Below are 19,720 nucleotides of genomic sequence, written 5' to 3' on the forward strand. Positions count from 1 at the left end.
GCCCTGCCCTTGCTTCCATCTCCCAACCCTCCAAACTCTACCTGTTCACTCCAGAGACTGCTCAGCTCTCCCGGAAGCCCTCCCCTCACCCCCAGCCTTCCCTGGTCTCCCTCACCTCCGAATGCCCACAGCATAGAGAACTTGTACCCCAAGACTTCATTTGTTGGACCAGCATTTACCGAGAAGGTATCGTATGCAGGGATGGGTACCATTAGAGAAACAAGGACAGGAGCCCAGAGTCATCAGGCACAGCACCCTTCATATGGGCTAAATGAATGAATGAAAGAAGATGGAAGCCAACTAAGATGCAGACCCTGTCCTCAAGGAGCTCACGGTCTGGTAAGGACAAGAAGCTGCACCCACCCACACCCAACATACACTAGGATGTGCTACCCAGGAGGTGGGATATGTGGGGGTGGGGAGCAGCTGAGTAGATTTAAACCGGGCCTTAAAGAATGGCCAAGTTTGGACAGACAGGGGTGGATGAGAGGAGGACTAAGTACATCCCAAGAAAGGGGGACAGTGTGAACCAAGTGATGGAAGCAGGGACACCCCAGGATGTATCAGCACTCTTGTTGGCAGGAATAGAGTGATAGAGGTTGATTGTGGGTAAAAGGGCTGGAAAGGTGGGTTGAGCCCAGATGCTAGGAGAACCAGAGCACCATGACAAGTCGAATGTGATTTCACAGGCCCTGGGAAGGAAGCCTCTAATGGTCTTTGAGCAGTGATGTCATGGAAACACCCAGTAATCCAGGCAAGTCTCACGGAGGCCTGGCGTAGGCAGGCAGCCACAGGAGCAGAGAAGAGGCACACTGGGGATATTGCAACCCTTGTTCCCAAGTGGAGAGCATGTCCTTAAAGGAAGAAAGTCACACCCACAAGCCAAAGGGCCCTTTCCCCACCTCACTTTCTTCTACACTGTCTTTTACACTTGCCAGCCTCTGGCACTATGTTGCTTCAGTACACACCAGAATGAGTGAATGAAGAAATGGATGAACATGTGATTGGATCCCAGGCTGGCAAAGAATGCCTCTGGGCACACATTAAAAGGGTGGAGGTGAGGAAGGGATGGGTGTGTAAATGGAACATAAAACAAACAATCGTTTTGTTACCACTTCCTCTGGGGCCGGGCCATGGTTTTTAACGGTGTGCAGCAGGCACACACAGTCTGGCACGCGCACATCCACAGAGACACACAAAAGAGCTATTAATTTACTTCCTTTGTGAGGAGTAAATAAAGATCAGGCCAAAACAGGCTCCCCCAAACCGCCAGGGGGTCTTCCCCAGGTGTTGGTGCAGCACTTGGCTTAGAGGAGTCACAGGTGGCTGCCTGCTCGTGTCACCCCACCTCCCTTTATGCACGTGTGGGTCTGGTTCACCAGGGAGGCCTCATGTGCAGTGAGGAAGTAGCGGAAGGGGGAGGGTGGCAGGGCAAGGCTTCCTCACCCCTCCTCCAGTGCAGGCCAGGGCAGCAAAATTCACCCACCCACCCAAGAGAGGCAGCAGTGGTACAGCACAGACGCTGGAGGGCCACGCTGGGCCCAGCAACCCAGCCTTAGATGCTGAATGCTGCGGGGGAGGGCCGGGGCCGGGGGCATCAGGTATATACCAACCTGTGTGGAGGTACAGTCATCCTCATTATTCATGGATTCTCTATTTGCGAATTTGCCTACTCACTAACATTTTTCTGGAACTCCCAAATCAACGCTCCTGCCGCTTTTGCGGTCATTCGAGGACATGCACAGAGCTGTGAAAAATTCAAGTCACCTGACGTGCATGTTCTCAGCTGAGGTCGAACAAGGCGACGCTCTGCCCTCTTGTTTCAGCTCTTGTGCAGTAAACAAGTGTCTTTTTCAGTCTATTCAGTGCCACCTTTTCAGCATTTTTGGCCTTTTTGTTGATTTCACTGTTTAAAATGGCCCCCAAGCATAGTGCCAATGTGCCAATGATCCTGAGTGCAAGAAGGCTGTGATGGGCATTAGCTCAGCTTCCTTCAGGCGTGAGTTACCGTGCCCCGGGCTGTGAGTTCAAATCAACAACAGATATTAAATAAGGTGTCTTTAAACAGAAACACAGGTAAAACAAGTACATTGGTTGGCTGATGAAAATGTTGGGACCACAGGCTGGAAGGAACCCAACCCTGTGTTCCCCTAGGAGCAATGGCTCAGGATTCACTAATTCAGTGTTCACGGCGACTTTATAGAACATAACTCTATGAATAATGGAAATCGACTGTATTTCAATATTACAATAATCGGGCAGCCATATCTCTGGCTTCCTGTGAATGCCAGTCTGCATCTACTCATCCATTCACCACCTACCACCTACTGAACACCTGCTAAGTGCAAATCCTACATTAAAAGCCAAAAATATGGAATGTAGACAGGACCCCTGCCCTCCTACTGACCATCTTAACTGCAGAGATGGGGGCACGTGACGCTGAAGGTTTTATTTATTTATTTGGCCTAAATCCCTAGGTTTATATACCAGTGTTGGGGCCTCAAACTTTTGCCAAGTAGTAAGAGCGCATGAAGTGACACTGGGAGTCCACTCAGGGTCCAGGCAGAGCCTGAGCAAGGCCATGCCTTAGGGAATAAAATGAGAGAGGCCAACGTGAGCAGGCGGACGGTAGGTCTGGGATGCACTAGGAGAGGAAGCAGGGGGTCAGCCAGCCCTCTGCAGAGGCGAGGGCCTGCGGCCTCTCTTCCTGGACTAGCCGGGAGGACTGCAGGGCCAAGGGGGCCCAGAAAGGAGCTCAGAGACCAAAGGCCCTACAGAGGAAGTGTCCCCACATAGATTTCCACTTCCCATGCCGCCCTCTTTCCTGGGATCATAGGTAATGGGAGGAAGGATCCCACCCACACTGGAGCACTTGAGGAGGGGCAGAGAGGAGACATGTCCCCCAGGCACAAGAAGAGAAGTCCCCAACCTCACCAACTGAGAAAAAGCAATTCCACGCCTAGTATGTGAGAGGGAAGTGGAACTGCCACTCCAATGCCTGCTCTGCCCCCACCCACCCCCTGCCCAGCCGCCCCAGGACGGCACCCAGGTGAGGCCTGCCATGTGCTTTCAGGGGCTCCCTTTGGGCCTTTCGAGCTCTGAGCCACAGGGGTGGCTCGCAGAGCTGCAATGGCCTGTCCTGTCCTCTGTGGGGAGGCAGAAAGGGGACAGGGAACACTGAGGGCTTGTGAGCTCCATGAGGTCAGAGGCTTTGCCTGTCTTGTTCTTTTCTCTTTCACCTGCACTGAACACAGCGCCTGGGGCATTCGAGGCAGGTGCTCACTACAGAGACACTGAATGATGAACGAACGAATGAATGAATGAATGAGCAAGCAAACAATGGGCCCAGAAGACTGTCCGTCAGCATCTAGAGATTCACATCTCCAGAGAGGAGAACCATTTCCCTTGTTTTGGACAAAGCTCAACCTCCTGCCTCAACTCTGTGTACTTTCTGTCTCTGAGACTGAAACATGGCTCTGAGAGCCCTGTAACTCTCTATCTCCTGATGCTTAGATGATCACATCTGATCACTGAGGTGAGGGGACATGATGCTTCTCTACCCCATCTGAGAACAGCAGGGCCACCCAAAGGGGCAAGAGTGGTGTCCTTCAATGAGCCTCACCCCATCCTACAGTGCTCCTGGGACAAGGGCTCTGAGGACCTCCAGGGGGCTTCTGGTCAGGGCGAGGGAGAGTCAAACCCTCTACCTTTGACTAGAGATAAGGTGGAGGTGCTGGCCCCTCTGCCCTAGGCCTCCCCCAGAGAGAAGTCCATCTGAGAACCTTTCTCGCACGGGTTCCATGTAGAAAAGCCATCCTCACACATGTGACACAGGCTCTCTTGGTCCCTGCCTATCTAGATCCTGGCGCAAAGGTTCCTAATTGTCCCGCAGCATCCATTTCCCCTTCTTATACCTTTCATACTAGAAGCTCCACTATGTATGATCCCCAAACTCCCTTGCAGCTAAATGTGGTGGGTGACCAACTTTTGGCTAAAGGGATAAGGGATCTGCCAATTTGGGTGTCATGTCCTGAAAAGGAAGTGTCATGCCCCCTCCTTCCCTTCTCTCCCTTCCCACTGGCTGGGTCATGGACCCAGGGGATGTGGTGGTGCGCTGTCTTCAACATCGAAGGGCCTGGACAAGCAACAGCCTGGGAGGAGTGTGGGTCCCCAACACATAAGGGGTCCGATCGCCTACCCAGGCTTGTAGTGAGAAATTTCCATTTTGTTTAGGCGCCTGGTTTGGGGGGTCTCTGTTACAGCGGTCTAACCTCTCCCAATGCCTGTAACAGTCCATTCGTTGGTGCCAGGTGCCAATGGGTAAAATGTGTAAGAGGGACCTTCCTCCTCATCAGCATCCTCAGCCCTTCAGCTCCGCATCACCTCACTCCATCAGGTCTGCTTTCCCAAGTGTCAGAGAGGACCTTCCAGGTAGACAGAACACCTCCTGGAATACCATCCCAGCTAACACAAAGGAGATGAATGTCTCCCTCCCTCACAATACATAATTCATTCCTCCCTCAGACTGACCATTTCTCAAACTCTCTCCCTGGTGAGAAAAGACTCTTCTATGCTCAGGGACCACTGTACCTCATCAGGCCAACTCCATCCTATGGGGAAGGCAGTGAGGAAGGGCAGCAAACTTATGTAACCTTGGACAAATCTCTTAGCCCCTCTGAGCCTCGGTTTCTTCCTTTATAAAATGTAGATAATAATCATTGTTTCCAGGTTTGTGGAGAGAATTCAAGTCTATGTATCTATAAAGTGCCTAGCAGCGTGGCTGGCACATAGTGGGTGCTCACTAAACCACGGTTGTTACTGCTATGGAGCTAAATATGGAGGACACAGCTGGAGGAGAGCCCTGAGTGACCTCCCCAGTGGAGGGTGGCTGGAAAGGGAGTGAAAGAGAGAGTTGGGGAGAAGAGACCACGGCCGTAAAGAGGAAGAGAGAGGCAGAGCTGGAGGTGCTCTCAGCGGAGAGGAGGGGAAAGGGCTCAGTGATGCCCACATTGGACGAGAGGGTGGAGGGCACAGCTGTGGTGTCTATCAGCTGCCTCTAGCTCACACAACCCCTGGGCCCATCTCACACGGTCTCTACCCAGCACTTCTGTCTGGGTTGGCCACCCTCACTGCCACTGCCATTGTTGCCGCACTGCCAGCTGCTGTTTCTTGCCTCATCTTCCTTCCTGTCCCTGATAGGACAGAAGAAGGGGACGGGAAGCAGCTGCCTTGCCCAGCAACCACCCAAGCCCTGTGGGCTGGAGCGGCCCAGGGTGGTTAAGAGCCCAGGCTCCGTAGACAGACAGACTGGGTTCTGTCCCCCACTCTAGTCCTTAAGAGCTGATGACCTCAGCAAGTTATGTGGCTTGTCTAATCCTTCAATTTCCTCGTCTGCACAAAAGGGATAATAGGGCTGCTGAGAGGAAGGAATGAGATCATGCGTGGTGAGCACCCAGCACAGGGTCTGGCACCATAGCAAGTGTTTGATGAATGGTAGCGACCCTCAGGGCTGGCTTCATGGGCATGTAACCCACGCAGGCACACAGAGCCCTGCGCTCAGAAAGGTTCCACCTTTGGTTTAATGCTCTGTTGCCACCATCTTGAAATTCTGAATAATTTTTGAACAAGGGGCTCTGCAAATTATGTAGTGGGTCCTGGCTAGTATTAGCATGCATACACTGAGTCTGCTGGCTGGGGGTGACTATGCAAGGCGGGGGTTGCCCAGCAATCTGCTGGAGATGTGGGACATTAGAGGGCTTTGGTGACCTCAAGGGAGTCATTTAAGTGGAGTGATGTGGGACTCTGCCAGGTTGCCTGCAGTTAGGGACTGAGAGGGTGGTGCAACCCCTACGCACGCCCTCCCTGGGCATTGTGGTGGGTAGGGGTGCCCTCCCCTCAGGCAGCCAGGCCAATGGGCAGCCTGGGGAGCCCCCCACTACCTTCCTCTTTCAATCATCCTCCCACCAAGTGCAAAGGTGCCCGATGAACATCAGGGCCAACACCCACCCATCTGGCCCCCTTGGTTTTATCCTTTGTAGGTGAGGACGGAGGCCACGTACAAGCTCAGGAGGATAGGAGTTATGTCCAGAGTCCCTACATCTTTGGGACATGGAAGTACTAGGTGGTGGGAACCAGCGCTACCCTGAAGCCCCTCAGCGCCCAGGTCCAGCTGAGTCTCACTGTGCAGGTTGGAACTGGAATGGGGGTGACAAAGAAGAAGGGTGTTGATGACTCCTGGTGGCCCGAGGGGTTAGCCCAGCCCCAGGAGAGAGAAATATCTGCTCCTTCTAGCTCCTTGATTTTAAATCCCAGGTTAGCACATCTAGAAAGTGGTCTGGGGTAGTAACTTGAAACCTCAGGAGACAGGGAGACTTGCAGGGGGTTCCGTGGAGTTGGGGGTCCCCCTGGGCACTATGGTGAGGAATGACCCCCTCAGGCGGCACATCTTGTACTTGCTGTCTGTCTCCCCTACTGGACTGTGAGCTCCTGGAGGGTTGGGCTCACCCACAGTGAGAACCAGATGTTTGCAGACCCGGCCATCAGGACCACTGCACGCCCTCCTCCCATCCACCCCACGCTGCCCCAGGTCCTGCCTCAGCTTCCCCAGGCTCGCCAGCACTACCACCACCACCCTCTTCTGTTCCTGGGCCTTCCTGGAGTAGCCCACGTATGAGTCTGAGGGTGGCCCAGTCTGGCAGGTGGAGCCCGGCCCTGGATGAGGCCTCTCTCCATCCGCCTCCGGCCACCTGTCCGGAGCACTCACCCCCTTCCAGACAGCTGGAGAGCGGCCCTGGAGCCTCTGGTTAAGGGAGGGGAGTGAGTGTGGGAAGGTCTAAGGGACCTAAGCCAAGGCTGGGGGGAGGCCCTTCTAGCCGATGGGGATGCTGAGTGTGCATGTGCGGGGTGGGGTGGGCGAAGGCACTCGGGAGAAGTGAGAATTGGGGGTGGGGTCAGAGAACGGAATGTGGAGTTCATTCTCCTGGGGGCACAGCTGTGTATTTTGATCTTCCCCGTCAGCTGCAGCATATTCCTTATCTTGGGGCTCAATCCAGACTCCACCTCCTTCTCTGTTGCTGAGCTGCAGAAGGCAGATACTGTGGGATACAGCCTGCACCCTGCTCACTACCTTAGCTCCCCGCTGCTCCAAGCTGCTAATAAAAGGGACAAGGAGCGAGCAGCCCCCCCGCCCCAAAGAAAGACCTGCTGCCTACTTCAGATCCATCCTGTGCCCGTCCATGGGTAAGTGGATCTGGAAAGTCAGTCATCTCCCATTAAGACCCACCCCCAAGTGCCATGACAACCCAAGCTGTCACCCCAGAGTTGCCTGGTATTTCAGCTTTATTGGTGCCGTAGAACTTGAAGGGTCGGCAGATAGTGCCGCTCAGTTGGGAACTTGAAGCAGAGGCAGCTGTCACCTCCCAGGCCACACCAGGCTGTCCTCCGGGCCATCACACTGCATTCCATGTGCCAACTTTTTACGTGGCACCTAATGTCTCCAATGAGATGCTGTGAAAATAATAAGACTGATTTTCTATATACTTATGGAAACACAACTCATGACTTTTTTTGCATTTCTCTTGTTATTTGCAGAACTGGAACATTTAGAAAAGGGGAAAAAGTAGAAAAGAAATCACCCATAGTTCTACTGCCCCCAAAAAACAACTGCTGTTCACATTTTGGTATATTTTCTTCCAGTCTTTTCTCTATGTGTGTATATATGTGTATGTGTGTAAAACATACAGTTGTAAATGTATTGTATGTACACTTTTGCATCCTGATTTTTTTCCTTAACATTAACATATAGGTAATTTCTGTGATACCACATATTTTTGCAATTTGACGTTTTTAATGGCTACCTAATATTACATTTACTGGATATAGTATACCTTGCTTAACCATGCTCTGTTGGGAGGCATTTCAGCTGTTCCAATTTTTTGTCACTGTACATAATAACACCCTGATGAAAATCATCATGGACAAAATTTTTTCCTATATTTAGAATTACTTAAATTAGGATAGAGCCTGGAAAGTAGGATTACCAAAGCAGAGGGTCAGAATATTCTGGAGGCATTTGATTTGATACCTTTAGCCAAACTGCTTTCTGAAGGGAGAATTTACCACATGGCAAGGTCACCAACAGGCAAGAACACAGCCATTTAGATCTACCATCGTGTAGGGACACCACTCACTGTTAAGTAGCTTTTTATGTGCCTAAGTCGTGTTCCCTTTTGTAGACTATTCTTTTTTGGCTGCTAAATACACGGTCCCCTTTCCAACAGCACTGTCACTTCCTTTCAGGAGGTTACCTCTCCCCCAGTGCAAATCCAGGAGCCAGCCCACCTGACCTGCAGCTCAGAAACTGGAGGGGCCGGCCCGTCCATTCCCACCATGCTGTCCGTCCTTCTGCCCAGCCCTCAGGCACTTTGTCATTTTCTGCTCATTCCCAGTTTTCCAGCCTTTCTGGTGAGTCTATGGGTTCCCAACCTTATTCTAATAAATTCCCTTTGCCTTACATTGGACAATCTGTTTCTGTTGCTAACAGAACCTTGAAAATACTGATACTTGGCCAACTTAGCGTTTTTCAAATTGCAAGTCAGGATGCTTTACTGGGTCATGAAGTCATAAAGCTAATCTTGACCAGCATTTTAAAAAAATGAAACAACAGAATAAAAAAGAAAATATCAAAAGTACATCATCTGGAGCCAGGAGAAGTATTGCTTAGTGAATGAAACTTGTTTTACGTATGTGTGTTTGTGTGCATTCGTATGAAATAGGTTAAAATGAAGACATTTCTAATTCTGAAAAACATTGCTCTAATTGAACTTGAGTTACTTGAAAATAAAGAACAATCAAGACCAATCTGTCCTAGATGTTTTTTATATTTCTCCCCAAATCTTTAGTACCTAGGAAAATGGACTTCTTTGCCAAGAGAACAGTATATTTCAAGGTCCACCCACTATTTTCTCTCTATTAATAGCCTGACATCTCCTCCCACCCTTTACTTGATGATACTTAATGATAATGGACATCTTTTCCTCTTAGTTTTTAAATTTCTCTTAATAGCACCAATATTCTGCCAGCCCCGCAGGCTGAAATATCCTGGGGTAGTCCCTGAATTCTCCTCCATTCATTTACTCACCACCTACTGTAGCCCAGTAGGAGAGAAGGCGAGCTAGCAGCAAACTACAATACACGGCCACATACTTCATCTTAGAAGTACACATGGTACCTAACAGGGGAAGGGCAGAGCCATTTCACAGGGTGGATGACTCTTCATACCTTCCTACCAAATAATTACTAAGTTCTGTTGCTTCTACCTTCAAAATATTTTGCCAAATCGCCCCCTTGTTTCCATTTCTACTGCGTCACCCTAGTTTCAATCTTTTTTATTTTATGTAGACTCTCTCTTGCCTACTGCCCTAGAAATCAGTTCTGATCATGTTGCTTCTTTGCTCAAAAATCTTCAATGGCTCCCATTACCTCCTAAATAAATCCAAACTCCCCAACCCAACACTGTTGATTTCGCTTCTCCACCATCGCCCCAAAATTTCTTTCCAGCTCCATGTCCCACTAAGCCCCTGGAACAGGTCCACAAGGTCCTCTCTTCCCAATCACGTATCTGTGTGAGGCCCGATTTTCTTCATACAAATTGACCAAAACAACATATTGCAACAGACTGAAGTAGAAGCAGATACGAGAATCCAGCTGTCTTCTATTAAGCCAGGCATTAAAGAGATTTGCGAAAAATGTAAAACAAGGCCACACTTCAAATTTTTTTTGTTGTTTTGGAAAATATAGTTATTATCTTATAAAAAATATGCTGCTGTGTTAACATGCAATGATTTTTTTATTGTTACTTTAAAGGAATTAATAAATATTTTTTAAATTTCTCATTTAACATATTTTTATTAGAAATCAAATGTTAATAGCTACAACTTTGAAAAGCAAAAGCTCTTTGGGATCTTCAATAATTTTTAAGGGTGTAAAGTGTTCCTGAGACCAGAAAGCTTGAGAACTACTGCCTGAGATCTAACATGTCAGTTAAAGCAGACACAGGGTCTCTGAAATGCCCCTGCCCTCTCCCCTTTCTCACGTTTTACTGCCCTGCCCCAGTGTGTTGCTGGAGATTTTAAACCATTAAAGAAACAAGAAGTGCTCATATGAAGAATAATTATTCTTTTTTTTTTAAAAATATATTTATTTATTTGGCTGCGCCGGGTCTTAGTTGCGGCATGTGGGATCTAGTTCCCTGACCAGGGATCGAACCCAGGCCCCCTGCGTTGGAGCGCCGAGTCTCAACCACTGGACCATCAGGGAAGTCCCTAATTACTCTTACAGAAATAATAGTGATTATAGAAACAGCTGCTAGTTATTTTAGAATCAATAATAATATAAAGAATAAATAAACCTAGGGACTTCCCTGGCGTTCCAGTGGTTAAGACTCCACGCTTCCACTGCAGGGGGCACGGGTTCAATCCCTGGTTGGGGAGCTAAGATCCCACAAGCCATGCAGCACGGTCAAAAAAAACCAGAATAAATAAGCCAAATAATTGCCATAGAATTAAGAATAGAAAAACGATTATTTCTATAATATGGCTTTCAGTTAAAAAAAAAAAAAAAACCTCAGATATTCAGAAAAGTAAAAAGATACAAAAGCAACCACCATTTAAAATTGCTCCTGAATATTCTCCCATCAAATCCACTCCTTTTTCATTTTCTCAAATGGCACCTCCGGGACTTCCCTGGTGGCGCAGTGGTTAAGAATCCGCCTGCCAATGCAGGGGACACAGGTTCGATCCCTGGTCTGGGAAGATCCCACATGCCGCAGAGCAACTGAGCCCGTGTGCCACAACTACTGAGCCTGCGCTCTAGAGTCCGCAAGCCACAACTACTGAGCCCACGCACCGCAACTCCTGAAGCCCACGCACCCTCGAGCCGGTGCTCCATAACAAGAGAAGCCACCGCACTGCAACGAAGAGTAGCCCCCGCTCGCCACAACTAGAGAAAGCCCGCGTGCAGCAACGAAGACCCAATTCGGCCATAAATAAGTAAAAATGGCACCTCTGAGGAGAAATTCCTGGTTCCATCCACAAGCAACTGCTCCTTCCTCCAGATTCCCACAGTACTGTCACTCAAACCTTTCTTGCAACCCAGGGAGCCCATAAGAGCCCATAAGTGAATGCATACTGAATTCCTAAATGTGCACATTTAACTACCACAAATCTAGTATTATCTACTGGAGGAGATACCAACCAGCCTCAGAAACTCACGTATTGTTCATACAACGTGGGCCCTTCCCCAAGCTCAGCATAATCTTCCACCAAAGACTCTGCCATCTGTCCCAATGAAAACTGGCTGTGCTGGAGATTCTTAGAGATGGGAGAGAATGCCCAAGCCATGCATACTGTGTTTTAGGAGAGGTTTAAGGAGACTTAAATAGTAATGTTGACATGTGTTTTGTTTTTACACTGACTGTGAACCCAACACAGCATAAAATGTGGCTCTACTGTAAATGAGGAATGGACAAAACCTCGGAGGCTTATACATGTTGTTGGAGGGATATGGCAGGTGGGTGAACTCACGAGTCCTACATCTACACAGCCCTGTCCTCTGGGCAGGGTACGTGGCCTCCACCCCGGGCTGGAGCTGCTGCCCGTTTTGGGATGGAGTATCTAGAAGGTAAAGGTTGCAGGTCCAGCACCAGGACCCAGCTTAACCACCAACTCAAGAGGTGTGCCTGCAGCCACTGTCCTGGTGGCACACTCCTGCCAAGGAGAGAAAGGAAAGGAAAATGAGCATGGAGGGGGGAGGGGAGGAAGCTGGAGGAAAAGCTTGTTTGCACCATGTCACAGTTAAGGCAGCTGTGGTCGGGCTGATTCATCCAGGGTGCCCCAGAAAGGTCAGGGCCCCAGCCCCACCTAGCAAAGCTCACATCGCCACCACCCACTCCTGCTTCCTGGGTAGTGTGCAACACCTGACCTGCCTGCTGGGGCAGGGCAGGGCCCTCCTTGCTCCTTCCCTGCCGTCTTGATTGGCTTAGGAGACAAGCCTGCAGCTCCAGCCAGGAGCACTGAGGGATAGAGGAGGCCCTGGGCTTGCCTGGGGGATGCGTATCCACACCATCACGCCTCCACACAGATGTGCAGATCATACACAAATACACTGTCACACACAGGCAGTTCAGGGGCCTACCAGCCTGCTCTCCCCAGTCCTGATGCTGTGTTCAGGACATCTCAACAGGGAACCTGGGGTCCCTTCACACTGCCCCTGGTGGATGGGCACTCCTAGGTGCATGTGCACACACACACACGCACACTTACAGTGTGCATGAAAAGCCTGACTCCGGTCAGGGTTCTTTCAGCACCGGGCTCTCAACACTGACTGGCTGTATGACCTTGGTCAAGTTACTTAACCTCTTTGCCTCAGTTTCTCCATCTGCAAAGTGAGGAAACCTCAGAGGATTCTTGTGAGGAGTAAATGAGAAATGAGTTAATAAATATGCATATTTATTATAAACTTATTTACACATGGTACATATTATACGTAGGCACTTTCCACAGTCACCGGCACATGGAAGTATTGTGCAAACATATGCGCTTATTACCCCCAAAGTCTTCACTGCCACCTGCCTGTGAAGAAATGAGGGTTCAGAGAAAATCCACACAATAGATTCCTACAAGGAATACCAGAAATGACTCCTAGAAGCTGCGACAGAGGAGAAGCAGGGGAAATGCGAGACTTCTGAGGACCACCCAGGAAGCACCAAGCTCATGTCCAATGGTTGGAAAGAGTTTTGAGTTAGAACCCAAGAGGCTGGGCCCCAGGCAGAAAAAGACTTGGAGACCAAGAGACCAAAGAGGAAAAACTCAGCCTGGTCCTCAAGGCAGAATTCTAAGAAAAGGTGGTGGTTGCCCCTAAGACCAGCAGGTACCAGCTGACTGGAAAGAAAAAGAGAAAGGGCCTGGGAAAACTACTAGAATGTTCTACACCCTGGCCTACGCTCAGTCATCCAGTACATTTGAGAGTTTATAACCCCAAGATCCTCACTCACTGGGATGAAAATAGATTCCACCTCTGAACAGTCTCCAAGTTTGTGGTTCTGTAGTAGATCCTGCTTAGAGAAAAGGGAATAGGGCTGGAAGGAAAGGAAAAAGCAGCCCTGACTCTCAGGGGCCTGGTGTTGGGAGGAAGCAGCACTCTTCCCCTCCATAATCCAAAGACAGCTTGTGATATCCACTTGCCAGAGAAGAGTAAATGCTCTCTGGCGTCTTATTCCAAGCTGATTCCTCAGCACCCAGCAGAGTGAGCTTAATAAACCAGAGCTCAGGAAGAAGAGTCTGTGAGGAACAGACAGGGGAAGGCAGCCTCGGGGCCCTCTGTGCCCCATCCTCCCGTCCCCTGGCCAGTCCTCTCCTCCTCCCACAGCCTCTAACACCTCCAGCTGGAGCCCAAGTTGGAGCCCAAGGTCTGCATCTGTCAGAGGCCCTGCTCCGGCTTCCTTTCCCAGAGCTCGGGGCCCCCAGAGGAGGGGCCAGGAGACGCAGCCTGGAGGGAAGAGAACAGAGAACAGAAGGCAGGGCAAGCTGGAGCAGACAGCACTGGGGCCAGAACTGGGAGTTTCTGTCCCAATTTCAACTATTCTGTCCAATTGTCTGACCACAGGCCAGAACTGGTGGGCCGATTTTTATTCTAGAAAAGAGGATGAGATGAAGTCGTTGGTGGGATGGTGAGGAAAGAAACCAGGGTTGCCCCCTTGTTTCTGGACAGCCCTCCATGCCCAGCCCCAGGAGCTCAGTCTGGGAGATGATTGTGATGATGATATGATGGTGACAGAGGTGTCACGTATAAGGGTTTATGACCTGTTTGGCACTTGGCAGGGCTTTGAGTGTATTACCTCCTAAGCCTGGTGCAGAGCATGGGCCCTGAAGCCTCGGCTCCTTGCTCTGTGTATCCACTCTGTGCCTCAGCTTCCTTGTCTGTGAAGACATAATGATAGTACCTCTCTCACAGAGCTGCTGTGAGGACACAAAAATTTCACACCTGGCAAGGGAATTTCCCTGGCAGTCCAATGGTTGGGACTCCACACTTTCATTGCCGAGGGCACGGGTTCAATCCCTGGTCAGGGAACTAAGATCCCACAAGCCACATGGTGCAGCCAAAAAAAAAGAAAAAAAAAAATTCTACAGTGAAAAAAGATCACACCTGGCATATTGTAAGCACTCGATGAATATCAGTACGATTAATCCTCACAATGAGCCAGTGAGGTAGGGACTACAGTTACACCCACTTGACAGGTAAGGAAACTGAGTTTCACACAGCCAGGAAGAAGCCAAGCTAGGACTCAAACCTGGGTGGTTTCTGCACTGAGCACAGGCCACTCTGAGCCACTCCATGAGAGAAAGCACGGATTAGTGGTCATGCGCACAAACTTTACAGCCAAATGGCCACGTCAGACTTCCAGCTCGGCCACTGTCCTGCTGTGTACATGGAAGCCAGCTGCTTAACCCTCGGTGCCTTGGTTTGCTCTTCTATAAAACGGGCCTCCTGCCTGACACGGTGGTGGGTAGTGAGTTCCTAAGTGCTTGAAACATGCTGGTTATGGCCTTGCTCTCTGGGCCTGGCCTCTATGGCGCCCTCTGGCCACAGGGCTTGGAACTGCACCCTCTGTCCTGGCACATGCAGGGCCCTGCCTGCTGTGCCCCTGGGGCCCCAGTGGCCCTGGGCCTTTCTAAGGGGCGGCGAGGGTTGGGGGGGGGGGGGTGCAGAGAACAGCAAGCAGATCTGGGTCAACAAATGAGGCACCAGGCAAGCCCTCTGCTGCCCCTCCTTCCTAGGGATAACGTCTGGGCTGTCCTGGGGTTGTTCTAAGCAGGGTGGGAGAACTGGTCAGGCCGCTGAGGGCAAATAGTTTCCGAGAGGTGCGGCTTTCGAGTATCTTAAAAGAGATGACATGACATGGGTGTCATGCCCTCGAATGCTAGGAAAGGCCATGCCCAGGAGGGCTGCTGGTCTTGCCCTCTGCTCCTAACACAGATCCTTCTACCTCCAGGGCAAAGGAAGGTCAAGGAGGGGCAAGAGAAGGAAGGGAGGGAGGGAGGGGAATCCCTGACCTGGGGAAGGGAGACTGCCCCAGGGGCGGAGGCCTGCTTGTTCTGGCCTGAGCCCAGAGGAAACCTGAGAACGCATTTTACAGGGGCTGTGCTGGGTCAAAAGTGGCTCTCTGGTCCCTGGCGTGTAGATTGCTGAGAAAGGGGTGGGGGATAGGCCCCAGGAAACCAGCTGGTGGCTGAAGGACCAGGTGGCGCTCTTGACCCCATCCAGCAGCCCTGGAGCCACACACTGGGCAACAGCTCCACCTGGTGGACAGATGGGGAGGGAAGCAGGTCAATAATCACATGGGAGGCTTAGAGGTGGAAGGGGCTCTGAGGCCTTCTTGCTCACAAAAGCCCCTCCCAGGCATGTGCTCTAGACTCCCCTAGATGACGAACTCACTTCTGCAGAAGGGGATTAGGCAATTATCTGTTAGAAAATGCTTATGTTTTTTGGAAATCTGTCTCCACCAGTCCCCTACTTGGGGGCTACCAAAGGCAACATTTCAAATGTTTGAACACAGCTACAATATCCCTCCCAAATCTTCTCCCCATCTGCTTCAAAATTCCAGAGTTTGGCCTTAACCTTTCACCCACTACATCTTCCTTTCCCTCGGGTATCTTTTTTTAATATATTAACTTCCAGAGAATCTCTCTTCCAATTCTATACCCAAACCACCCCCTCCCCACACTAGCAGCACCATTTTAAAACATCTTTGGATCTCAACCTCCTATTGTGCAGGGTCTGATATGTTGGGGAAGTTGATGCTCTAATTTGAGGATTAAATAGACGTCAAGAGCACAGGCTCTGAAGTCAGATAGACCAGTGTTCAAATCTGGGCTCTGCCGCTTACTAGCCGTGTGAACTCAGGCAAGCTTCTAAGCCTTTCTGAGCTTCAGTTTCCTCATCTGTAAATTGGGAATAGAGGCATTTACTACCTGGAGTTACGGTGAATATCAAATGAGATAAGGCAGATAGAACACTTATTAGGACAGCTCCTGGCAACATCATTCAGCTCCTAAGTGGCCATTATAACCACATTTTTCTCGTGTTTGGGGCTGTAGGGAGCGCTTTGGGGAATAAGGTGAAAGGGCAGAGAGGAGAAAAGAAGACTTTGTGTAGTTAGTTAGCCTTTCCCATCCAGCACAAATCCCAGGTGAAATCCAACAAATGAGTACCTTGTTGCAATCCCATTTCCAGGGGTGTCTGACCACCTCCACACCCCCACCAACCCACACATAAACACACACACACACACACACACGCATAAACACACACATGCATAAACACACACACACACCGTAATGCGGCAGGCCTTGACAGTTCTTTGACACTCAGAGGGTTTAAAATTTAAATGTCTTTGAGGGCAAGAGAAACACACCAAAATAAACACACCTCCGGCTCAGCAGAGAAAGGGAAACTTGGCAGGGGCCCCAGAACTTTCCCCACCCCCAGCCCTCCCTAAACTTCCTCTTGTGGTTTCTCAAGAGTACAACCTGTTCTCAACCTAGAGAACAGCGCCTGGGGCAGGGGGCTGGGGCATGCGGAGGCTCCCATCGCACCCCACCCTACAATGAGGAGGAAGGAGGGTGTCTGTGTAGAGGAGTGGCCTAGAGGTCCACATAGTTCTGACCTTCACATCCTGCTTACCAGTGATCTCGGTGTGGCCACCCTCTACCCTCAACTCCCAGCATCAACACCCATCCCCCCAACCCACACCCCTCCCTCAAAGACAGAGGCCAGAGGTAGTTTGACTGCAGGCCGAGAGGGACAGCCTCTGGGCCTCCCCAGATCTGTTTAGAGGGCTCATGTGAGAAATCTAGAGTTTCAGAAAAGTAGTGGAAAAATGGCTGGAATCCATGGAACCTCTGCCCTGTGGCCCAGCTGGCATCATGGGCAAGTCCCAGTCTGCCTAGAGGGATGGGGTCAGATGCGTGGACGCAGCTTTGGGATGCAGCTTTGGGATGCAACAGCTATGAGGAAGTCAGGTGCGCATCTTAAGAGTGCTTCTACTCCCTGACCATCTTCCTTACTCAGCTACAAAGCTGGATTGTTCTCCTTGGAATCTAGAATCTGAGGGTCTCTGCTCTTAAAGATTCCCAGCAGAACAGGTATCTTGGTTTCCCATCTCCCCAGATTCTGGCACGTCACCTCCATGCATCTTTCTTGCATCAAACCTCGGTTTGTTCCTCTTGGTGACTGAGGCTTACTCAGGAGAAAACACACACACACGCACACCACACACACACACACACACGGCCATTAGGAAAGGATACCAGCTCTGTGTAGTCCCCACAACCCTACTCCAGGCCTGTTGGGGCTCCCTGTAAACAGCACCAGCGCCCACACTCAGCTAACAGATTGCTCTCCTCTGTATCACCCGAGACGCGGGACCATAGACTCCCTTTTGGAAACTCCTAAGCCCCTGGCTCAAGGGCACATTCCATGTGGTCGGTCAAGGAGGCAGGCTAGCCAAATGGTTAAGAACAGGGTCTCCCAAGTCAAGTGACCCGGGTTTAAATCCCAACCCTGTCCTCTTTAGGAAAATTATCTCCTCCATGCCTGAGTTTCCTCATCTATAAGATGGAGATAAGCCTAGTGCTTACCTCATAGAACTGTTAGGAGGATTAAATGAGACATCACACCTAAAACATTTAGAAGAGTACCTGACAGTGTTATATAAGCCTTAGCTAGTATTCTGAACCCTTGAAGGAAGGAAATGGGAAAGAAAAGGCACTTGGGATCATGGAGGTCATGGTCTCAAGGATGGATCCTGCTGGAATTCTCAGATATACTTTTGCTCCTAAATTCCAGGGGAGTAGAAGCTCTGACTTGTTTACCATTATATCCCCAATATTTAGCCTGTGCAGATAGTGCCGCCACAGCAAACAGGGGGTGAAAGAATTCACCGTGTCAGCCATCTCTCAAATGAGCCTGGGAATTGAAAGAGCAGAAGAATCTTCAGGAAAGCAATGGTAGATCCAGTTCTTTTCACTCATGTCTAGCTCCAAAGAGAATTGAGGTGGGGGGCATAGAGCAAGGATTTGTTAGAAGAAACAGTCCTAGCAACCAGGGATGGGTGGTGGGTGCCCCAGGATTGTATGACTGTTACATCACCCTGGGGTAGACTCTCCCAGCTGCACCTAGCTGGGAATTTCTGGGGTCTTAGGGACCAGCCCAGAAACATGTCTTTCACCGAATTCATCCTGTTCATTCCTATCTCTTCTTCAGGTCTAGACAGTGGGTTAAAGAGAGCAAGAACTGTTTCTGGGTCCCTATTGTTTCCCAATGCCCAACACCACAGTCAGGGTTCAGTCCAGCTCTGCAGAATAAGTTCCCACAAAGACTTCCCCCCACTTCTCTGCCTGGTGACTATTCATCATTCAGAACCCAACTCAAATGTCCTCTTCTCTCTGAAGCCTTCCCAGCCACCCCAACTTGACACTTTGTCTCTGTTGTTGTTCTATGACTCAGGCGAGATCACTGTGGATGAATAACATCACCACATGCTCTGCATCCCATCCAATCCCACACACAGTAGGTGCTCAATCAATGTTTGCAAATGAATACATTAAGGCTCCCTCAGTAACAGCAACCAATTTCTTCAGTTATTCCTCTTGTTGACACATTAGAAGACACAGAAGAGGGTAAGGCCGTCACTTGTGTACCCATCAGACACCAGAGGGACCGCCACTGAGAGGTCCCTCTTTCCAGTCCCGTCCTCTGGCCTCCTCCCTCGGCCCTGGCTGGCAGGATGACCCCAAGGCTCCCTGCCCACACGGCTTCTGCCCTCCTTCCGCCTCCCACCCCGTCTCTGAGGTATGAAGAACGACAACAGACAGCCCAGTGAGGTCACTGGGCTTCCAGATCAGCTTGGAGGGTGGCTGTGCAGACACAGAGAAAGCTCAGGGCTTTGGGGGGGCTTCTCCGCCCTTCAGCCACGTGCAACTCAGAAAGAAACTGACCCGAGCTTTGAGAGACAACCGGGAGGTGATGAGGACACCATGACCTCCTTAACCCCCCCACCTCAGACCTACCGCCCAGGTGTCCAGCCTCAGCTTGGAGGCCCCAGCGAAGAGGGCAGACGCTGCCACCCATCTATCTTGGCTTCTCCAGCCCTCGAGCTTACCTCCTCGGCAGGTGAGCCCCCCGGAGCACCGACTGTGGCTGCACACACTCTCTCCCGCCGCCTCTCGCTTCTGTCTTTGGGGAGACGGGGAGGGGTCGCCACCTCCAGCCACGGCGAGGGGCGTGCACCCCTCCCCCAGGCGCCCAAACAGAACCAGTTTCCACCGCCGCAGGCGCGGCGTGTTTACAAAGTCGCCGCCGCGCCGCCAATCCCGAGTTTAAAGCTGGGCAGGAAGTGGGGAAGAGGGGGCGGGGGAGACAAAGGGGCTGGGTGCTCCGCTCAGCTGAAGTTTGGGCCCCGACTCCTCCCGGCGGCTCAGCCTGCGCAGCGACCCCAGCCCGCATATCACGCTGCACGTTCCCCCGGTGAGGGGCGGGGATGCCCTCCAGCCGCAGGTGAGCGCCGCGGGCAGGCGCAGCGCAGGTTTCCAGACATCTGCCTGTGAACGTTTTCCACTCATCCACTCGCCGCTCAGGAAATAACATTAGGCGCTGCTTCTTG

General features: G+C 50.8%; 1 protein-coding gene across 1 annotated transcript in view; it reads right to left on the reverse strand.

Moving 5' to 3' along the window:
• The window catches only part of CCND3 (cyclin D3), an 81,653-nt gene extending 62,211 nt beyond the window's left edge, over positions 1 to 19,442 (reverse strand). Inside the window, exon 1 of the mRNA XM_007197873.2 lies at positions 19,220 to 19,442. The gene's annotated coding sequence lies outside the window, so the exon portion shown is untranslated. The remainder of the gene's footprint in view (positions 1 to 19,219) is intronic.
• Positions 19,443 to 19,720: the final 278 nt, after the last annotated feature.

This window comes from Balaenoptera acutorostrata, chromosome 10 (assembly GCF_949987535.1).
Source record: "Balaenoptera acutorostrata chromosome 10, mBalAcu1.1, whole genome shotgun sequence".
NCBI classification, from domain to species: Eukaryota; Metazoa; Chordata; class Mammalia; order Artiodactyla; family Balaenopteridae; genus Balaenoptera; species Balaenoptera acutorostrata.